This window comes from Anneissia japonica, unplaced genomic scaffold (genome assembly GCF_011630105.1).
Source record: "Anneissia japonica isolate Jap-2015-1 unplaced genomic scaffold, ASM1163010v1 scaffold287740_len772037_cov194, whole genome shotgun sequence".
NCBI classification, from domain to species: Eukaryota; Metazoa; Echinodermata; class Crinoidea; order Comatulida; family Comatulidae; genus Anneissia; species Anneissia japonica.
Genome location: NW_022736571.1, coordinates 93,768 through 100,081, shown reverse-complemented (window position 1 = coordinate 100,081; position 6,314 = coordinate 93,768).

Sequence of the window (6,314 nt, the reverse complement as noted above, 5' to 3'; positions counted from 1 at the left end):
ATATTTGACATTTTTAGGCACTTTCAGGGGTGAAAAGGGCATCTTCATGGGTTAAGGGAAAGATTTTCCACAGGTGGATTTTCTCCCGGCGGTTACGCGACTCTGGCGGCTTAGATCAAATGCGCTACTAAACCACAATGCGATGTTTTGTACGTCTTCCGCAGCCTGTGTCTCTCATTTACATCAGAAATGTATCACTCACAACTTTTTCGCTCTATGTGGACACTTTTTGAAGTGGAGAAGGGGTGCATGGTGTTGTGAGATCTGGTCATATTATAACAGGCCTATCTTCCTTTTTATTCTTGTCAAATTTTCTCTTTTTCTTTTCCCTTTCCTTTTCCCCTTTCTCTTTCCCTCTCTCTCCCCTATTTCTTTTCTCTTCTTACCCAGCCAGGTACGACGGCTTGGTCAGCCCGGTAAAAACCGTCAAGGGGGAAGGCAGTCTTCCCTCTGTTACGCCACTGGATATTGTGGCTGTAGGTTGCAGCGCCCCTGCCTTAACCGCTCGGCCATTCAACTCCATTCGTCATATTTATCATACATATGCCTACTCTATCCATATATTTTCTCCTATTTATATAATATATAGACCTATATTCGTCATTACATCTATACATAATTATTTTTGTTATTCGACTTTCAGATACTTTACACGTTTTAATTTTATTGAAGCTTATATTCATGTAGCCTAATCATAGAGTCCAGCTATCAGTATTTTTAAGGCGTACTTTCTTGTTTACTACATCCTGATCACAGTTCAATGCATTGATATGGGATTCGAGTAATTGAGTTAATAATGTATAAACTACCGTATGTGATAATGGGCCCTTAACTCTTAACACTCCTCAGTAGAAGGTGCAGACAAGTTCACAAAATACTTAAAGAGTACACACTGAAGAAGGTTGCAGGGACGACCGAAATATTTATGCTCAAAAAATAAATATATTTATGTTCCATACGTCAACCCTTGTTTTCTGTCACATTGTGATAATCTTACTACATGTTATAATAAGAAGTAATTTCCTCATTGTCATAAGAAGTCATGTTGATATATAGTGCACCATGCACTTTGATTTACGTTTATTTCTTACTCTTAGTTTAATGCTTAAAATAAAATATATCCTATACACAAATTTATTTATTTAATATAAATTTATAAAGGCAATTCGTGAAACTGGTGTAGAATGACAGCATGTTTGAAGAACACGGAAAAACACAAGAAAACTGGATACACGAATAAAAATAAGTTAAAACCCAAAAACGGCTATTTCTGCTAACGCAGGAAAGCCAATACAAAATATGAAGTTTAAGAATAAAACAACGAGACGTTCAATGGGATGGTAATAATAATAGCGAGGGTTATGGAGATTCATACCATGCACGCTATATAAGATAAAACAGGATTAGTGTTTCTGAGATGGTTACGAAATGTATAAAGAATTGCGTTTTTACTCAGTTTTGGTCCGGAAAATACGTACCGCACTTGGAAAAGTGAACAGGCAAAATTCATGAGTCATTCGTAATGGTTATTCTTTCCATACACGTTTAAAAGTGGGGTTTTTTAATTATGGAAGATTGGTGAAAAGTAGAGGGGAGGGACAATCGATATGATTTCCCCCTAATTTGAAAAGTGGGGGTGACGTGTCCCCCTGTCCCCACCGATCGACGCCCATGAAAGAATCATCTGGATTTGCGTCAGGAGATTCAATTGGGGGGGGGGGGGCTATGTGTGTAATTTTTGGCCAACCAGTCTTGAAAATGTACTGAATACTCAGTGCGTGTGAAAAAACTTGCCAAAAATATTTGCAAGTTGTTCTCCAGTGGGACTCGAACCACGTTCTCCAGATCACTAGCCTGGCATCATGCCCCTAGACCACCGAGCTTGCACCTGATGGCCATGGTTGAATTCGAGACCAAGTAAGCAGCGAGTACTATATTTGCAAGTGTTTTCACACGTACTGAGTATTCGGTACATTTTCACGACGGGTTGGATAAAATTCCACCTATATAGGCCTATTTTCTATTTATGTTGTCAATATAATAATATATCATAGATTCATTAAATGCCTAATAGGCCCTAAACGATAAAATATATATATATATGACTTGACCATAGTTTGTTGTCAAAAGGCCTATTCTTGAATTTTTTAAACAAAATATTTTTTTAGATATTTCAGAATGTATGAGCATTCAGAGTTTCGCCTGAGTAGACCCCGCTAAAGGCTCTATCTCTATGTCCGATCAGGTGCTATTTTACCTACGGCGCGGCAGTTATCTAGGCCTATGGCAAAGTTACCAACCGTCACGCATCACTTCAAAGTGATTTTGGATGAAACGCACATGATTATAAAAATCTAAAATTTGAATGTCGTGCGTATAATGACCCCCTGCTTTTCGATTGTAATTTGCTATTTTAAGCGTCGTCCTATACGCGAGTATATAGGCCTACGGTATTTGTTTTAAAACCCTCGGTCACCTGAGCGTTAGAGGATTCCCCCATACAGTGGCGGATTCAAGTGGGAAATTTTCGGAAACGTTTTGAGCCCCTCTTTCAAATCCTGGATCCGCCCCTGCTATTCCTGATCGAAATTTCATTTAGATCCATTGATGAGGTATTTGAGATATTTAGGACTGCGAGTTTAGCTATTCAAAGGGCCCTCAACAGATTAAAAGATTTAACTGCATAACTAGATCAAAATGACAAACACTACACATGTCTTCCTTAGCCTGTCAAAATGCCGTCGCTTCGGAAACCGCTCGGGTGCGGCCTCCGATGGTACGCGACTGTATGTGACGTCATGTCATTTTGAGGGATGGATGGAATCTAGTGTCGACCTGCTTTATCTATGGGTATTACTGTATCAAACACACATTAAAATCAATGTTATTATTGAGAACATACAGCATAAAATCATGAGATTTACCTTTATAATAAATGAATAGCTAGAGCTTCTGGGTCCCCATTTAAATGGGGACACATCCTCCCCTACAGGTCCCAATGCCTTTTGTGGTGCTTTGAAGTTCTCCCGTTTTTTACTATCAAATAATGTTGTTTACAATAAAACAAATTACAAAATATTAGAAAAAAATACCTCATTATGTATTAATTTATTAATATTTTATTCAGGCCCGTAGCCAGGTTCTTTCATGGGGGTGGGGTCCACATTCGAAGCCCCGGTGGGGTCGGCGAAGAACCCAAAGCAAGAGGATTTTTGTGTTTTATGGGTCTAAATAATGCTATAAAAGCCGAATGTTTAAAAATGTCTGTCTGGGTGGGTCTGCAGTGCATTAGTTGGGTTGGAGGACTTATTTGGGAAATTTAAAGAGGGGGTTTCGCCAGAAAAGAGGGGGTTTGCTACCAAAGGGGGTTCTCCCGAACCATAACCCCCCCCCCACCCCGATACGAGCCTGTGATTTCATGCTGTTGATCTTGTGGATTTTTAAGGCCAACTCAGACAGCGTCGTACGACGCAGCCCGACGCGATTTGTTGTCGCGTCGGGTCTGTGTGAGTTAAACGCAGACGCGATAGATTGCGTCGGGGCGGTAGCGTCGTAGAATAGTATTTCTCACGATGACTTAAGACTGTCTCCGTCGGGCTGCGTCAACATTTGGGTTCCTGAAATGTCTCTTCCTTTATCGTGCCTCAATGAAGAGCTGGGTTTTATATAAACAGACACGCCGCAGGAAGGGTGACACTTACACTGCAATGCATGATAATTGTCAGTTAATCAATGACGAATAGTAAAGTATAGAGAAATACTGTACGGCACCCTGTACAATAATAGGTTAGTACTCTCGACTAACATAAAATCAATTAAAACGCTGACCCTACAACAAATTACTGTTTGCAATTGTATTTGCAACTATAAAAAGGTTATCTAAAAGCCTCATAGGCTATGCTTGGAGTTGCACTGAAATAAAAATGCATCAGTATCAATTCAAACTTTACGAATACAGATGTATTTCGTAACATCAAATAGTGACAATTACACAGTATATGACAATATATAAAGATGAAGTGCCAGGAAGGCCAGACTGATGACGATGGGAGCACCCAGAAAATGAGTTACAAAAACTCTCCGTGTCATTGTTCTGTATATAGTAAGTTATAGTCGTTTCTTTTTTTCAATTTGAATTTACAGTTAGGTCTGTACCTGTGTATGTGTAGCCGCCCCACAGTGGGCCAGGGCGAAATCAAAGTGTGCCAAAAGTCCCGGTTTTTAGTGACTATGGCTTTTACACTTTTTTCACATGATTGAAGAAGGGTATACCCTGGTGAATCTATCCTGAAAATATTTTACATTTAAACGAATTTTAAGGGTGGTATTTTTCAACAAATGTCGGAAATTTCTCTATAAATACGGTATTTCAAATGCTATAATTGACTATATTATATCAAAACACGTCTTTCTTTCTTACGGAAAATTCGGAATTACTTCAAAATGTACACGTTTCTTGTATATAAATTGGGGAACACAAATATATATATGCTTTGGTTTAAATTTGAAGTTTGCATCAATAATAAATCGTTGTTTAAACGACAGAAAAAATAATTAAAAATCTATTTTTAGAAAAGTAGGATAGAAAGTTTAGATTCATGTGGATTCATGCTAATAATTTTTACATCACCATATTCAGTATAGCCTTAGCTTTATGGTGGGGCCCAAGGGGGCGAGGCCCCCTTGAAGCCCAGCACATTTGAGGAATATGAGGTTGTATTGAGTCGACTCTAGCATGGTAGTTTTCAGTAACAAATAAATAAAAAAAATAGGTGTATGTCTTTAAAAAAAAATTGTAATATACAGGGTACCTGCAATATGCAACTATTGTTGTCTCAATTAGAGACAACAGGAATACAATTTCATACAGTATATCTTGTAAATTACACAATGATGATTAAACCAGGTACTGTACTTAAAAACAATAAGGAAGTAAAACTTACACGTCAAAAGTGACAAATGTTGTCTACACAAAAACTGTACTTTATTAAAAGAGTACGGTAAGTCAACTGAAGAGGTGCCGTCAATGGAGATGTGCACACATATCTGTGTACTGTGGTCACTGTGCATGGGGTTGTCTGACAGCACATACCTGCTGACCTCGATAGAGTGTGATTGATTGCACGAAAGTTTCCATGCTGGTGCATCTGCGCTTAAAATTTTTTGTAGCTATGCATTGCGCGATGTGACATAGAGTCAAACTTTCTATGGAATTGAGTATCCATTCAAATATCTCAAAACAAAAAAATTGCGATAAAAGGGGTTCCTTCCCCCTCCCCCTAAATCCGCCCCTGAGTAGGGATGTACGCACGTCTACCCAACCATGCAAAGCGTGGGAAAAACAGTCCAAAAATTGACAAACTGCTCGTGATTTAACAGTAGCAAACAGGGGTGGCGCCAGGATTTGCCCGACGGGGGAGTGGGGGCCGAGGTGCCAGAGGTCCCCGACGGGGAGCGATGCCCCGTCAAGGGGTCAGATTTACCCGACGAAAGCAAAGTGGGCGTGGTCGAGCTTCGATTGAAAGGTTTCGAAAGTGGTCCTGGGGGCGAAGCCCCCGAAAAGTGTGACAATTTAGAGGTTTCAAGGGCTTATTTAATCGATTTTAGAGTATATTAATATGTAGAAAATACATATAATTTTTTTTTCTCCCCGACGAATTTTGCATCCCTCCACCACCCTTGGTAGCAAATCTTCTAATATTTTGTTGCTGTTTAGAATACTTTATTAAATTTTGAGCAGTATAATAATCCAAATATCATATATCATAATGAAGATGATATCTACTAGCAGGCCTACGGCGTCAATTGTTTTTAACTTTATTCAAAGACATCCAAGACTTTGAAAAGCTTCCTGTTTCAACTTAAGGAGAGGTGAGCTACCACGCGAGTAGTAACGACCTTCCCAGCAAACAATACTACGTTATGATAACGTTACAGTTCTGTGTTGGAAACCTTATTTTTGTAGAAAAATACGTACTGAACATAATTTCACAACGTTTGCACATTCCTACAACGTTGTGTAAACTTTATTTTGTGACCTAACCACAACGTTCGCCACGAAGGTTATAAGAACGTAATCACGTGTTTGCTGGGTTTCTAAAAAAATAACTCGTGGCCAACGGCGGCGGAACGTTTTTGAAAATGGGTGGGGGGGGGGTATTTCGTAAGGTCCAGTATGCGAGCGAAGCAAGCATATCTAGGCTGGGCAGGGGGCCGCTAAGGGCCCCCGGTGCTACGGATATTTTACGAAGTTTGGTGAAGTTATTTTATAGGCATCAAGCTACTGTAATATGATTTCATATTTGTTGTAATTT